This window comes from Haemaphysalis longicornis, unplaced genomic scaffold (genome assembly GCF_048455015.1).
Source record: "Haemaphysalis longicornis isolate Haplotype H1 unplaced genomic scaffold, Haemaphysalis longicornis Haplotype H1 scaffold_10, whole genome shotgun sequence".
In the NCBI taxonomy this organism is placed as follows: domain Eukaryota; kingdom Metazoa; phylum Arthropoda; class Arachnida; order Ixodida; family Ixodidae; genus Haemaphysalis; species Haemaphysalis longicornis.
This window is the reverse complement of record NW_027526204.1, coordinates 134,723,468-134,739,134: the sequence shown is the minus strand read 5'-3', so window position 1 is coordinate 134,739,134 and position 15,667 is coordinate 134,723,468. Positions and strand designations below refer to the sequence as shown.

General features: G+C 46.2%; 1 long non-coding RNA gene across 3 annotated transcripts; it reads right to left on the bottom strand.

Moving 5' to 3' along the window:
• Positions 1 to 952: 952 nt before the first annotated feature.
• LOC144159376 (uncharacterized) lies at positions 953 to 10,950 on the bottom strand. 3 transcript variants are annotated; one of them, XR_013320287.1, is made up of 5 exons: positions 10,579 to 10,950; positions 8,866 to 8,933; positions 7,769 to 8,263; positions 4,950 to 5,243; positions 953 to 1,158 (listed from the first exon to the last, which is right to left on the bottom strand). It is a non-coding gene; the product is annotated as an uncharacterized LOC144159376 (long non-coding RNA). The 3 variants fall into 3 exon arrangements; XR_013320286.1 differs by lacking the exon at positions 10,579 to 10,950 and having other exon boundaries at positions 7,769 to 8,282; positions 8,866 to 9,086; XR_013320285.1 differs by lacking the exon at positions 10,579 to 10,950 and having other exon boundaries at positions 8,866 to 9,086.
• Between the last annotated feature and the right edge of the window lie 4,717 nt (positions 10,951 to 15,667).

Genomic DNA, 15,667 nt, shown 5'->3' with positions numbered 1-15,667 from the left:
TATCAGGAAAATCTTTTGCTGATAAGGGGGGTATTTTCAAGCATTCTTTAGCAAAACTTTTCACTCGAAGGTGTAACCATGGAGTAACATTAGGCAGCGCGAAAAGGTGTAAACTTTGACTCCCTTGAGGGTGTACGTGCTGACTCTCTTTTGCAGGGTTTACCTACACCCTTTGAGGGAAAAAAGTTTCGCTGAAAAGACCCCCCTTATCAGCAAAAGATTTTCTTGATAACGGCGACGCAAATCGTGCCTCTTAGCGCCTTTTGGTGCCTTCAGAATGGTTAGACAACGCCCGTTCCGGCCAAAGATTTTCGGGACGCTCAAAATATACGCCCCTTCACATCCTCAAGCCTGCGAAGCTGTAATTAGTCACACATTACCGAGTTTCGCGTAATTAATTAGCAGAGACAGTAATTTAGAGATCCGCGGACTTTTCAGCAAACTTGCCGTGTTTTTGACCATAGTGCAGAATACTTCGGCTCGAAGGGTGAAAACTTTCATGTTATCGGGCAAATCTTTTGCTGATAAAGGGGGTCTTTTCAAGCGTTCTTTAGTTAAACTTTTCACTGGAACTGTGGAAGTATATGCCCCGCAGATGGGTGTCAGTCCTTGCACCCGAGAGAGAAAGAGAGAGAGGAATATGTTTATTGGAGAGGTTGGCCTAGGAAAGTCAGAATTTGCTCCCTTGCGTGCAGCGTAATGTTAGACCTTATGAGGGAAACGTTCACATCACGTGTAAGTTTTCTCTTCGACGCGAGTTTTCATGTGATCTTATTTATTCGTATTCAGAGATCTTAGTGAGTGAGGGTTTGTTCTAGAACGTAGTTTCCCATCCAAATTCCCTTTTATATTCATATTTTTAATTTTTTCTTTTCAATTCTGTACATGCACGCCACTGTGCTCAAGCTGGTGTAGCCAGCGAGCTCAGGAGCCTTGATAGAGGCAGCAAATATTTAGAAAACTCTTTTATTTTCGCAATTGAAGCAAGGAGTATGAGCGACATGGCGAGATGCTACGACGCCATGTTTTGGCGGCGTGAAGGATTGCAAGCTTGTACAAACACGGCCAGGCTTGGACGCGCTTCGGTTTTGGAGCTTCAAAGAGGTGTCCTGACTTGTCGAACAAGGCCAGTGCGCTGAAGCCAAGTGAATGCAACATCTGAAAAACAAAGAAGAACAAGAAGAAAAAGCCAAAGTTACACGTATGCAGCAGTCAGGAACGGAAGCAGCTGCGGGCTGACGACCCGGTTTATTACAGCTCCATAGTAGGGAAGGGAGCAGGCTGATATGCATCCTTAGGCATCACAGGTTACATGAAATTAGTTTTATAGACTTTCAGTCATGCTTCTACGAGGTCGCGGCTTCGATTCCCGGCCGCGGCGGCCGCTTTTCTGATGGAGGCGAAAAGCAAAAACACCAGTGTGTACGAGATTTCGGCGCACGTTAGGCGCACGTTAAAAAAAATGGCATCAGTCAGCGGACGCAGCGGAGGCGGACGCCCTCTACCCCATCAGGCCGTCGAGGAACCTCCCCGAGCCGGAGGAGTGCTGGGACAAGGACGCCGAGGACTGGGAGAACTGGCGCCCGCCCGCGAAGGAGCCCGTCTTCCGGCCTGTGCCGATTGGGGCGAGGCCTGCGGCCCGCTGCGCCTACTACAACGCCCTCAACACCACCCCGCGACCCCCCGGGCCCGTCCGGGTGCTGCAGCCGTCGGGAGCAAGCCAGAGCCCGCAGGAGGCGTATACGCCTCGAGCGCTGCCTGTAGGGGCGCCACTGAAATCCCCCTAGCGGCCCGTTTCGAAAGCAGTCGCAGGAGTTGCCGGCCCGCTCACCACTGTCGCCGTTGCTTTTAAGGCACGTTCGCGACTGATATTTTCCGTTGGTATGCGTTGGAAATATATATTTATGTGGAGCAGTCACTCTGTTCACAAACGTGGTGCATTTACGATAGCGTAAATGCTTCTGACGCGATCTTACTGTGGTACATTCGGTCCGCATAAGCGCCAGGTATGTGTCACAAGCCGGCGTCACGAAACCGGCATATATGCATGGACCTGATTGTAAATGCACTGCCCTGAAATTTGCTAACAGTAACTCCGTAAGCAGCGTTCGTTCAAATGCTCATTCTACGGCTATACACTGCGATGTAAATCGGTTTCGTGTGGTTCCATAATCTAGCGGAGCACTCATACCTGACAGTTCGGCAGTTACGCTTCATATCTCAGATATTGATCCCTACCCTGAACAAGCCAATGTGGCATAAATATCACGGACATTCTACGCAATAAGTAATATTGATAATGCAAAATTACACGCGGGAGTCAGCACAAAGAATTTACGGCTGGGTCGTCTCGTCGCGAGGTGAGCTTCCCCAAACAGTCATCAGTTACATATACCCTCCGCTTATATCCGCGGCCGTGACTAAACGCTTTTTCGAAACATCATCATATGACACAGGGAGCTTGCAGAATTTAGCACAAGTGAAATGAGGGGACCTTATCAGATACCACAGTCAATCCAACGACACCTTTTATCGCTCGTGAACTTCCTTACTGTACTCCAAAAAATGTGTCCGCCGAGTGATCCCCCATTCGTTAAAGTAGAAAAACAAAATAAAGGTGAACGCGCAGCTTGTGTGTAATTTACTAAAACGGCCTTTCCTTGATTTCGCTCCACAATTGTACACAACGACAGTTAAGCGCACCCTTCTCCCCCTCCCTGCCTTGGAGAACATCACTGCATTTCGCATCTAGTTGGTCTAGTGAGTTCAATCTTGCTTAAAGACGAACGTCTCTAGATTTGCGAAGCTGCAGTGTTTTTTTTGCCATTCTCACATGAACTATTACATTGCTTCCGGACTTGGCAGACCATTTATTTTTCCGTGGTTTCATTAACTTTCCTTGGTCCGCATATTTAACGACCCATAGACTTGGAATATACTTAACATGTTCGCGTGGCCTCTATTTCTATAAAAGGTACAGTTATTGCCAGGTATATTAGGAAAGCACCTCCCCGAATTATATTTTTGGACGATGTATACATTCAAAACAAGGCCGAATTCGTTGTCCGCGCTGCAAAATGAAACCTAGCTGTCACTCCCATGAAACGCAAAAAGGGCTATTGTAAATCTAAAAGACATCTACACAAGACAATAAACAGTAAACAATAGAAGTAAACAAAGACAGCAAACAATAGAAGCACCGGTCGGGGGATTGATGCAGTTTTTGGATATGGAGCCCAAGGTGAACCGTGACCATGTGTGTTGGATCTATTCCCCTCGATCCAAACAGGACTGTTTCAGTTCACGTCAGCTCTCGGGAATGCACTGCAGCGCTCGTGCACACACCAAGCTGAGGCGAGTTTCTGTTCACAGGTGGAGCGACTGAAGGAAGCAGGGTTTCCTTGCGACCTTATCTTGGCAGTTGGCAAGAAGCTTCTTGTCGAGTCACGCACCAAGAAGACAACGTGCGAACGGGGCAAGGGCGACAAGATGGCCGTTTTACCTTACGTCCACAATGTTGGGTAAAGGATCAAGAAAGCTAGGCAAAAGGTGGGGGTTCGTGTTGTTTTTTCGGCACCTAACAAGCTAAAAAGTTGTGTAAGCGTGTAAACTCTGAAGAAAATAGACATGTGGGGTGCCGGAAAAGACACGAGAAGCGCTTTGTTAACTCTTCTTGAACTGCGCGGTTTTAAAACTTAGACAAGGGAAGAGCACACAAGGACGGGACACGCGCTTTGTCCCGTCCTTGTGTGCTCTTCCCTTGTCTAAGTTTTAGAACAGCGCGGTTCAAGAAGAAAACAACTAGCCCTCGTTCTAGCCTTGCTTTTTTAACTGTCAAGCTGCGTCGTCTACGAAATCCCCTTGTCTTGTGGGTGATCGTACATTGGCCAAATGGTCCGATCCATTAATGATTGACTGAGGGTACACGCCGACAGCCTCCGCACTTTTACCGGCAGCAACCTGGCCACCAGCTGTAAAGACTGCAAAGGCTGTGCGCCACGCCTCAAAGCATGCGAAGTGACAAAGCGTTACAGGGGTGTGTGCACCAAGGAGATTTTTGAAGCATACGCGATTCTGAAAATAAAGGCGAAGACTGCGTCAGTTCACAGTCAGTGTCCCTACTAAGCACCGAGATCGCGTATCATAACAGGACTCCTCGCCTTGTTTGTTTATGTGCGAAGCGATTGCACATGCCTAGTGTAGGGTTCCTTGCCCCCCGTGTTGCGCTCAGTCTTTTGGCTGTGGTTTTGGTTGTTCATCTTTGTTCTGTGCCCTAGGTTATCGCAGTTTCCTTCATGCTATGTTTTTACTAAAATAAAAAATCACTTGCTAGTCTGCACCCTATGTGTCTATTTGTCTTCTCTTGTGTCCTTGTTTTATGCGCAGTTTTCTTTTTTGTACCTTTATTAACTTTGATAAAGCTTCTCCCACCTTCAATTGGCCTTTGATTTTTTCTACTAGCGTACCAGTCAGCGGAGCGTCGCATGTGTGGAGCGAGTTAAAGCTGAATACAGTCTACAAACTAACAAACTAAAGGCAGATATTTCCAAGCACAAACGGGTCATGGCTTAGTTTCAACTGAGCAAACAAATTAAGACGACCCGCTGGCGGCCAGAAGACTATACGCTGCACCGACTGTCGGAGGGTCGGCGAGCCACACAGTAGTGCAGCCAAACCATCTTGTTTTGATGTCACACAAAATGTCAGGAAATCAGCAAGAAGGATGCGGAGGAAGGCAGCATTTTTGAATTGATTATTTCTACCGAATAAATTCACGTAAATGTCACGAGTGGTGAAAATATGGCCTAGAGACTCCAGACTACAATTTGCACTAGTATTCCTGCAATATTTACAAATCACTTTACTGTCCCTTAAAAAGGGGTATTAAAAACACACACACACACACATGCACAAGAGAAGATAACAAACAAACAAAAAAACAAACAAACCTTCAGTTCCTCAATGTTCCAAATCACCGGGCTGGGAGGCGAAGCGTGGGGACGACTCCCGAAGCATCCAGGTAGGAGCCCAGGGCCTTGTGGACTCTGTCCCGCTCCCTGGCACAGCCCGGCAGCAACAGCAGCTGGTCCAGCAGCCGAAGATTCCGCCGTGTGGCCAGCAGCTCGCCTCCCTGTTGTTAAATCTGGCCACTCTCCATGGCCAGCAGGCAGGGCTGTCAGTCACCTCCAGGTGGTGTTTCTCTGCTCGGGAACCCACATGGGGCACAGGACGGCCGAGAGCTGCTGGAAGGGGAGGAAAACAACTAAGAGGAGCCCTAAAAGCAGCATCCTGGGCACACAGAAATGTTTAAACAAGTAAAATGCCTTCGGTACAGACGAGTTTCTGCCGCACAGATGTCTTTTAGCAGTGACTATGAAATGCCTCAGGACCAGCACTAAAAGAGTTCATGCGATGTGTACATACACCACATGAGCCAACAGATCATGAAGGAACTTGACTTTCATTTAAAAAACGACTATCAGGGTAGCATTCAATTCGGTAGGCTACAGAACTTTTCATAAAACCAGAATGAACGAAACACAGTCACTTAATGTGGACAGTTTGATGAACATGAAAACAACATCCTGAAGCTAAAACGACTACATGGCAATAAAACACAATATGACTAGATCCCCTGAAAACACCTTTGAACTTGTTTAATTAAGTAATCAGAAAATGTAACGAAACAAAACAGACACTTGTGCTAAACCCACATTTCTCTGGTTAAATATGCATGAAAGTAGAACTATCGTGATAGGACCAAAGTTGTTTTTTGTACCATTTTGTCCAGTGCTGCCACCATTCCAGCTTTACCCTCAGCTAGAAGAGACTGCCCACTTTCGACATACCCGAAGCTCTTGGACTTTATGTCGAGGCTAAGTAGATGCTCCGCATTCGCCACGTTATTTTTGTGGTCTCCACTTCTTGCTGGAGCCTGTCTCGGGCATCATGACTAGGACCAGCCTTGGCTGGGTCAAGATACCACTGTTTAGCTGCCTGAGCTTTTCAGCCGCAATGCGCTCTTGGCAGTCTGCTCGATGTTTGTACTGCTCTCAAAACCTCTGGTGTCACATTGAAGCGACTTGCATCTAGGTCAAAGCACTTGAAGAACGAAACAATGTGCCTGATGCCATTAACAGTTTGTATCGCACACTGAGCCCTTTCATTAAGGTGCCGGCAGTTCTTATTGAAGCCCATTTCCCCAAACGCTTTTCTATGTGGAATGCACAGCAATGCCTTCACTAGGCAAGCCAAGAGAGGGAATTTGGTTTTGTTGTTAGCCTCCTTCTGCTCAAAACTCTGCTGCCAATACTCGTTAATTCGGGTAGACGGATCTGATCCAGGGTTCGTACAGAATATTTGACTGAAAATTCAAGGACTTTTCAAGGATTTCAAGGATGAAAATGGGCAAAATTCAAGGAGTGTTAGCAAAATTTTATTTCCTTACAAGACTTATGAAAGCAGTGCAGCTTTTGCATGGATTTCTTTTTCCACAGAAGCTGTTTGCCTTGACTAAGTAGGTGAGGTTGTTTTTCACTTCAGCTTCTTCCGAAAAACGGTCCGCGAATTCCAGCAGGCACTTGAGAGTTTTTCGAAGCTTTGACTTCCTCCCTTGCATCTTATCGAGCTCTTGCTCGAGCTCTTTCCTCTTTGAAGTTACCTGCCGTGACAGTGCTTGTTTCTTTTGTTTGTCTAGGTATGCAGCATACCTATGCCGGGCTTGGCGCACTGACGCCTTCAACTCTTTTGGAATTGGAACATTCAGCAGGCCGCCATGGTTTTTTACAGCCTCTCAGATAACTTGTTGAGAAATATACGACAGCTCTGCCAAATTCTCGACCGCAACCTGCTTGTTGATGCTGAAGCCTCTTTCCACTGAGGCCTGCCCATGGCTCAGGAGGAGAAGTTTCATCACAGCCCATAACTCTCGTAACTCCCGTGCTCCGTATTATTTTTGGACTGAAACTTGCACTTTCCGTCTGGCATCCTGTCAAAGTAAAGTCTGACCGAGTACCGACCGTATGGCTTTCCTCCATGCCGTATGGTGTCTGGAAGACACATACCGACCGACCGTTGATACAACTTGCGCTGGATTGGATTGGATTTCTGGCTCGCATTTGTTGCCAGATGACGCAGGCGCTGCCGGTTTCAAAACCGAAACTTGTTGCTATTGCTCTTCTGTCAAGACTACTTGTTTTCGCGGTCATTCCACAGTAAACACGTTTTTGAAATCAGTACAACTTACAAAAATACGTCGTTCATTTGCTTTATTAAAACAAAGTCCACTACATTTTCAAGGATTACAAGGAGCTCACTTATATTTAAGGAGTTTCAAGGGCCCTTGAATTAATGTTATCAAATTCAAGGATATTCAAGGATTTCAAGGGTCTGTGCGAACCCTGCTGATCAACATGTTCAAGCTGGACGAGCATGTATTCATCCATCAAAGTCAATTCATCGCAGGGTTAGATCACTTGTAGCACCCTAAAATGAGCTCTAGAGGACTTTTCTTTCCTCAGCTGTGGGCTTAAGAAGCGCAGGCTCTGCAAAATGACGTCGTTGAAAGGCAGTCGTGCAGAAGGCACTCAGCGCCTTTTATGTAAAAACTTCCTTCCACTTCATTTTATGTAAAATATGCCTTCAACGCCCGTGGCGTAAAGGACTCCTCCCACCAGAGCCAACACATCGCAGAAGCCCGGCGAAACGAAGCTTCGGCACAAGATTAGCGCAGATTGCTTGAAATGAAGGAGGATGTAGCAGGATTTACCTTTCGGCACGGTTAGGCGCAGATATCACATCACTGGTTCGTTGCCCTTGAGCTCCCTGTGTGAGGGCTCCCACTGCGGCCGCAGCCAGGCGCCCCGATATAGCACTCCCCGCACCAGGAGTGAGCACAAGTCGCCCTCCGGGTGCACAGCAGGGCCACCCGGGCGTAGCATAGCAGGGCACAGTGCTGGGGTCAGGCCCATGCTGACTACCACCACCTCGGCTGTGGCTGAGGACACCGCACACTACAGCAGCATTTGCCGGGTGCCCTCCCCTAGCACGGCGCCTGCTGAAGCCGAGCCCTGTCGCTGTCGCACAGAGCCGCCCGAATAGGCCAGGGTGTGGCCCTTCAGGTCATCTCAGACGATGGCCCAGGCCAGCTGAGCTGCCCACAGTGGGGCATCCGTTGTTTGCTGCGCTTGCCCTGGATTTCCAGCTGCACCTCGGCCACCGGAGCAGGGGACCAACCAGGGCCCTCCCATCCAGAGGCCACCACCTGGGACATTTTATGATTACTGGACCAATAGGTGCAAATAGCAGTTCGGAAGGGGAAAACACGCATTTACCTTAGGAAATAGGATATAACGGTGTGATAAACATTGCTAAGCCACAAGTGACAAAGCTCTGAGGTTTGCAAGCCCGTCGAATTTCCCTGCAGCTGGCTAAACAGCAACCACTTGATCTCCCAGGTACGACGCTGAAATTGAAGCCTTTGTCATCTCCTGCCCTAACATCATTTTGACGCCACTTTAAGCCACTAAACCTAGGACAACCCAATGAACGTAGTTATAAATATTCCTAGGTGAAACCTGAAGACAAGAAAACTAGACACAAGGGCAGCTCTATGCAAAGCGGTAACATGAAGGGCAGTGAGCACAAATTGCACAGCTTCTCTCTCATTTAGTGCACACAAATTGCATACCACATCCTGCCAAAACCTGATGCACCCAGCATAACCGGTTAATTGCACTGTAAACACATCATGGGTCTGCAAGGAAAATTCCAATTGCAACATCAGCTATACACAAAAAGTGGTTACCTTCTGTAAATGAGAAACGTCCTAATTGACCCTGTGCAAGCGCGGCTTGGCCTACTCACACATGGACAGGTTGATCAGCGACACCTCCTTGGCAGCTTTGTTGACATCCAGGGCTTGAAAAGGCGCCCTGAACGCACCGACCAGATGCCGGCAAAAATGCGAGATAATAAAGTGTACACAACTAAAGCACTGAGAATTAAAGCAGTTTGAAACTTAAGGTAAGCAAAACTTATCTCGAGGTAAACAAGGATGCAGAGGGGTTTTACTACTCTAACATGAAAATATCTACTGCACAAGGGCTAAAAAAAAAAAAAAAAAAGCCAAAAGTTCATTCACCGGCCTTTGCCTGTGAATGAGCTTATCTTATTCAAAAATCTCAAACCTGCTACAGTGAAAGGCTTGGAATGAATAAAACTCTAGGGCAGTGCCTTGAACATGCACACAATATTCTGGGAAGGTCTGGTACTATTCATAGCTCAATGTGTGCTAGCAGAAGAAAACTACAGTATGTCAGAAATTAGCAATACCATTCCAAACTTTCTTCATAAACATACGTTTGCAGCTAGCTAATATGCCATTATCCTTTTGTAATACTGTTTTATGTGACAGGAGACAACTAAAATGGTACAAGCAGTAAGACAAATGTGCACTCTATTAGCTTCATTTTTAGCTCAGACAGAAATTCACTACATATGCCCATCATGAATATCTCTAGACAACTGATCACATCAACAATAAATGCAGCATGGAGATATAGTAACGGTCAGTGGCAATGCAAATTGTCTTAAATTGGCCCCTTTCCAGCTTTATTTTTGGTCCAGATTACAAAATCGCATGACATGCACTTCATATGGGTTTTTGGAAACAGATGGTGTATTAACCCCAACAATTTGTGTTCGGAACAACGACAATTCCTCCATCATTTCTATTCTTTTCTTTGGAGTAATGTGAGTAAGATTATTGTTTGTTGAGTTTTAGTTTGCGGACACACCACAATGCGCAACAACTGTCTAGTATTTGTAATGTCCTTATGCTAAACTGTGCTCTTAAACGCATTGGCCTATGTAGGATTTTATTATATCAAAGGGACCTTACAAACGATTTCTGATTCAGTCTCTGTAGTCACACGCGTTATCTGCTGGCTATTTTCCGGAGAAACATTGCGTACATGCGGACTTACTACAAACTTCTTGGTTTTTTTTGTTAGTGTCATCTTGGTAGCAGGCGCAACAGCCTGGAAGACACTACTACTCTGTCTGGTCAACGTGTTCTGACTCAGACGCTTTCTTTTACTATTATTTCTTCTCGGTCAGTGCGTCATATATAATCTGAGAATGTGAGCGAAAAACAAGAAAAACGGGGTTACAGCAAGAAAGGCGCCAACTGTAAAAAAAAAAAAAAAAAGTACAGTTGCTCCCCCCCCCCCCCCCCCCCCTTTGCCCTAATAGCGTATTTACGTTGCACTCCATCGTTGTGCTGCGACATCACCGAAATTTATGTCTCAAAGTTTTGTGCATCACTAGTCCACAAAGGCTGAGCGCGAGCTCGGCTGATAGCCTGTGCATTCGTTGTACTGCTTGTACCGTTTCAACAGTTTTCTTTAACGAGAAAAGTAATGTCAAAAGTAAGCCCAAGCGTGTACTTCTTCACAAATTGTGGCGCTGGGCACCGGCGAGTGCTGCGCACAGAATTCGCCAAACTATGGTACTGTGCAGTGATACCTCATTAACGACGACCGCAAGAAACTACTAATCACGCTAGTAGCTACTCACCTTTGTTCGTGCCGAGTCGTTTCCGGACGCTTGGGGAACCGTGGCAGTTTTCACGCATACAAAGGCTTGAGCAAGGTATTTTGGAGATGAATTTAAAACACCATTTACCTATTTACTCTCTCAAAAGCATTTTTTGCACAAACAACCTCACAAACGCAAGAGGAACTCATTGGTACGACAAACGCAACCAACGGTTGTTCTGTTAGAACTTTGAATTGAAGCGACAGAGGAACCCCTGGTGGTGCTGAAAACTACTACCACAAACGCATAAACTAAAAAGTAAGATATTTTCGCATAATAAAAAGCAAAAAACGTTTTATAATAAAACTTTTTGTTAAATTCAATAAATTACTCTTTTACTTGCAATTTTTAACGGCTTTATATCTTTTTTTTTTGAGTGACCGCTTAGCGCGCGCTTTTTGAAGACTCTCCCGAAAGCCTGTCGAGGCGAACTCGGCAACCTTGTGGACACGAGAAGTGCGGCTGCGAGTTTGTGCGGCAGAAGAGGAGGAGTGGCGCCGCGAAGCGACTAAAGGCCGACCTCCATGCAGCGAAATGTCGGCGAAAAGGCGGCGAACGTCGCCCGGCGGCGGCCGCTCCGCCGCCGGCGTCGAAAATACGGCTGTTCGCCGGCGATCTACGCGAGCTAGATGTCGAACGCGCGGCGGCAAACGCGACCGGAAGCGGCAAACTGCATTTTGAGGCCGCAGCCAATCACAGCCTCGTACTTCGTTGCACTTCCTGTCCTGTCTTCCATCGGCGGCGTTCGCCGCGTCACGTTGCATGGAGGTTGGGGTGGACGAAAACTGAGCGGCGCGTCAAACCACGGCGTCCGCCGCGCCAAGTTCGCCGAGAAACTTCGCTGCATGGAGGTCGGCCTTAAAACCCGCCCGCCCATGGATGCGCCCGCCGACCGGACGTTGTTGCCAGCATACTCGAGAAACGCGTGCTGGCAACACTGATTTGTTCCGACCGCGACCGACGCTGGACGCTGCCCCTCATGGCTATGCTGGCAACACTTGCAACGCGCCCGGAACGCCCGGAACAACGACCGTGTTGCGGGCGGGTTTTAGCACGACCGGCTCCGGTCGTGGGTTTTAGTCGCTGCGGTCTGCTGTGATGCTGCCCAGCACGGCCCAGCACTACAGAACCTAGAAGCGGGTATCGCGCATCAGCCGATCTACAGAAGAAGCCGATCTCCACTGTGCAGCGCCGGAAATGTGCCCATCTTGCTGGTTGCTTTCATCAAACTGCTGCTGAGTGTTCTCCGTGCGATCCTTGTGTGAAGTTGGCTCACCTTGGTGCATTTGGTGCAGCACCGCCACCCGTTTGTGCCAAGGAATCGGAGAGTGGAAGGCGAGCTTTACGCTCCCTGCAAGCTTTCGACATTGGTGCCTGTGCTTCTTCGTGTATTAGCCGGCGTGCTTCCGGCCGTCACTTTTATCTCGTAGTTATGATGGAATATATGCCTAGTGACTAATTACTCAGGACTTCTATGAATAACCTCATTCTAATAGAGCCTCCAAGCTCCGCTTCGGTATGTTTGGAGTGTATCAGCTTGTCAAGTCTGTTTGAATTTGTAGTGTATTCTAGCCTGTGGGATCTTTAGTCGTTGCATAATTTGACGTGTGCCAGCATTTGTGTTCCGTTTAGAAGAATCTAAAAAAGCATGTAATCTTAAGTTAGTGCGAAGGGTGAACAAGGAAACGGACAAGGCATTTTAACTGTACATAGAAGCTCTAGTTACTGCATGTGGCTTGTGCTACCCACTATGATGCCTGCATCGCTTATTAATTTAAGCAAGGTAGGTACAAAGACATACACAGCAGAAAAGTGCTGCGCTGTTTTATGCTTGTATTTGGCGTTAGGATGAGGCGCTGTTTTATACCAAATCACCCAGGATTGAACTAACAGGACGTACGCTACTTGCAACTGATTTATTTAGGGTATGTCCATCATGTATGAGAGAAGCAATAACAAAAGGCCACAAGCATTCGACCAAAGCACACACAAAAAGAACTTATCTAAGAAAGCACATTCCTTAGAGTAGATTGATAAAGAGGGGTCTCACATATTATTCTCCTTCATTTGATACAAACTTAATGTACCATTACACCACAGCTTCCTTCCGCTATTTTTGTTTATCAATTTGGGTACACAATTACAGCCTTTGCAATGAAACAGCCTGGGTAATTTTCTACCAAAAGTGCACATTTTCAAATGGTCCCTTATACTTTAGGTCATTTGGCTGATGTAAACTTGTCAAGTCAAGGGTGTCTCATCACACACTTAACAAGGAGCTTAGCATGCTTCTTACGACAAACTGTGTGCAAGTGTGCTGAAGAATGGCACGTGCCCACTCGAGGATTGGCAAGGGCAGGGTATTATTAGTGCACACGCAATAGGGAGGCTGACCACGAGATATTCATGCACGTGTCTGGTGCCTCAAAAGCCGAACCCCTCCGACGGAAACGCTTGAGTTTGTGCAAAGCATTTCCAAATTGGCCATTTAAAGAAAAAAAAAAAAACCAAAGGAAGAGCAACTTATGCTGCGTCTCATTCACACGCTAAAGACAAGCGGGTTCCATCTGGGCCCACTTAGTAAGGGCTGTAGCTGCACAGGATACACAGAGAACGACAGTAAGGAGAGCAGGGTAGAGCATATATACAGTAGACGCTCGTTAAGACAAACTCGAGGAAACCGTAAAAATATGTATTACCAGAAATTTGTTTTAAGCTGAGGTTTTTGCGTTGTGGATGTTGCAAACAAGCAAAAGTGTTGTTCATCCTATTCATGGAGTTCGTCTTAACTGGAGTAGAGGCGTGAAGGTTTGGGAAAAGAGAGCTGAGCACAACCAGTGGTCAATTTACTAAGACAGCAAAGAGGACAGCCACCGACTGTGAGAAGCGGGGAGCTCAAGCTTAGTTTTCTTACAATATATATATATCCGGGTTCCGGCCTTTGCGGCTTTATTGCCTCGTACTCGTGCAGTGCATTGGCTCTGCAAGCGAAATAGTCTCACGGGTGGACAGGCAAAGTATTTCAACTGATATCAATGCTGTCACACTCGTCAGTCTGAACAAAACAAAAAAAAAAATCAGAACGATAATCAAACTGTGCTTCCCCCGCTCAAGCGCTACTACTCACACACTGAAGTCAAACGACTGCCAAATTCTTTTTTTCTATAATGGAGGGTATGCAATTTACAGAAAAAGCATGCTGTGTGCGCTGCTTCAGATTGGGGAAAAAAAAACTTCCACTTCCTTCAAAGAAATTAGATTTACTACTCCTGCGATACGCCTTTTTGCAGGGGTGTACAAATATCAAATTTTGTGCCACAAATCACACACGAATACAAAAAGTGACTGCAGATGGAATAAAATATGTTCGACTGAATATCATTGATTTAGCGTGATTACAGCTTTGAAAGCAGAGCTCAAAGAGAGAGAAAAGATAAATCGGTTAATCACAACCTGACATGTAGAGTTTGTGCACTGATTTAGAAATGGTTCAAAAAAAAAAAGGTGAATAAGAGACTGGAGCAGTGAAAAAAGTTTGGCACACATTTTCTTGGAGACATGTGGGTTCTTCAACATGCTCTGAATAGAAATATATTTGACGGGCTGCAGCCCTTCCAGTCATTGAAATAAGGCCCTTGCTATGCATGCCTACTAGGACCAGTATGCTACCGAGGCATAGCCAACAAGTAATAACTCAATTTCTCGTTCATGCCATCCAATTGGCCGGACACTTCTTTCCGGCTTATTAACTTTGCACAGGTAACATTCCACTTCAGTTACTGCTGTACCACTCTGGCTTTGCTCAAGGTGTTGCTTGCATTAGGCTTTCTTGCAAGGCTTAGTTGTCGTGCAGAAAAGCCACAAAACCACAACGAACAGGCGTTCGTTGTGGTGAAGCTTGAAGGATTGCATGTTGTATGGCAGAGCAAACTTTTATAGCTCTGTTCGTAAATTTTGAATACCTAGAACGGTAAAATTGCACTTCGGATAGAAGAAGCGTACAGCATAAATCTGCCATTTTCTCTCTATAGTAGCAAAATAGCGTTAACTGAGGTATACATGCGTGGCACCTGTGATATCCAGCCGGACGTCACAGTTGCAAGCTGGCTTTCCTGACTAAATGTGGCCCTGCCTCAGGCATAATCAAAATAGGAAAAACACAGCATAATTTACGCTAGGTCACTCACTTTAGAGGTGCTGTTAGAAGTTCCTAGGCTATTGCATTCATGTGTTCCAGGGTATCGCATTTTCTCACTACTTACATTTTGAAAGCTCGGTCCATATAAGTTTGGATAACACATTTGCCTTAATCGTGGGTCTCTATTTTGCGATCTTCTGAAAAACGTCTTCAGGATCTGCCATGTGTTCTATCACTTGATACAACTTAAGGAGCTGTGCGTTCTGTAGGGAACCTTAGCAGGTATTTTGATGCAAGCAAAAATTACCAAAAGCACTTTTTGTTCTGTTTTAAATTACGTTTCTGCTGAAAAGAAATAGATCCAGTTTAAATTAAAACCATTATGTACTACCCACTGTAATGGCCCAGCGGCTAGGATGTTTCACTGCCATGATCGAAGATGTGGGTTCAATCCCAGCCATGGCAGCCATTTTTCTGGTAGAGGCAAAAAAGAAAACCGTTGTGTAGAGATTTTGCTGCACATTTCAAGGTCCCCAAGTAGTCAAAATTGATCCATAGCCCCCAATTTGGTGTGCTTCAAGGTGCATGTGCAGCTTCGGCACACAAGTTGAACAAAGCCTCCCCCCCCCCTCCCACACACACAAAAAGGGTTAAGTTTCAGCTGTCGGGGTTGCTCAATTACATAGACCAATATAGGACCTTTACTTTCAGATTTTATAATATTAAGACTCAAAAATTTAGTGCTGCTTTGAAAGGCCAGTGTTATTTTATTGCAGCCTTTCAGAATTCGGGGTATTGTTTTCAACAGTGAGCAAACCATGGTGTACACCAGATATTGCCTTTTCAGACAAAAATAGCAGACAGGTAGGCAAGGCTCTCAGTAGCAGTGCAAAGTTGTGCCACCTCTGTAACATTTCGGTCGAGTTGTTG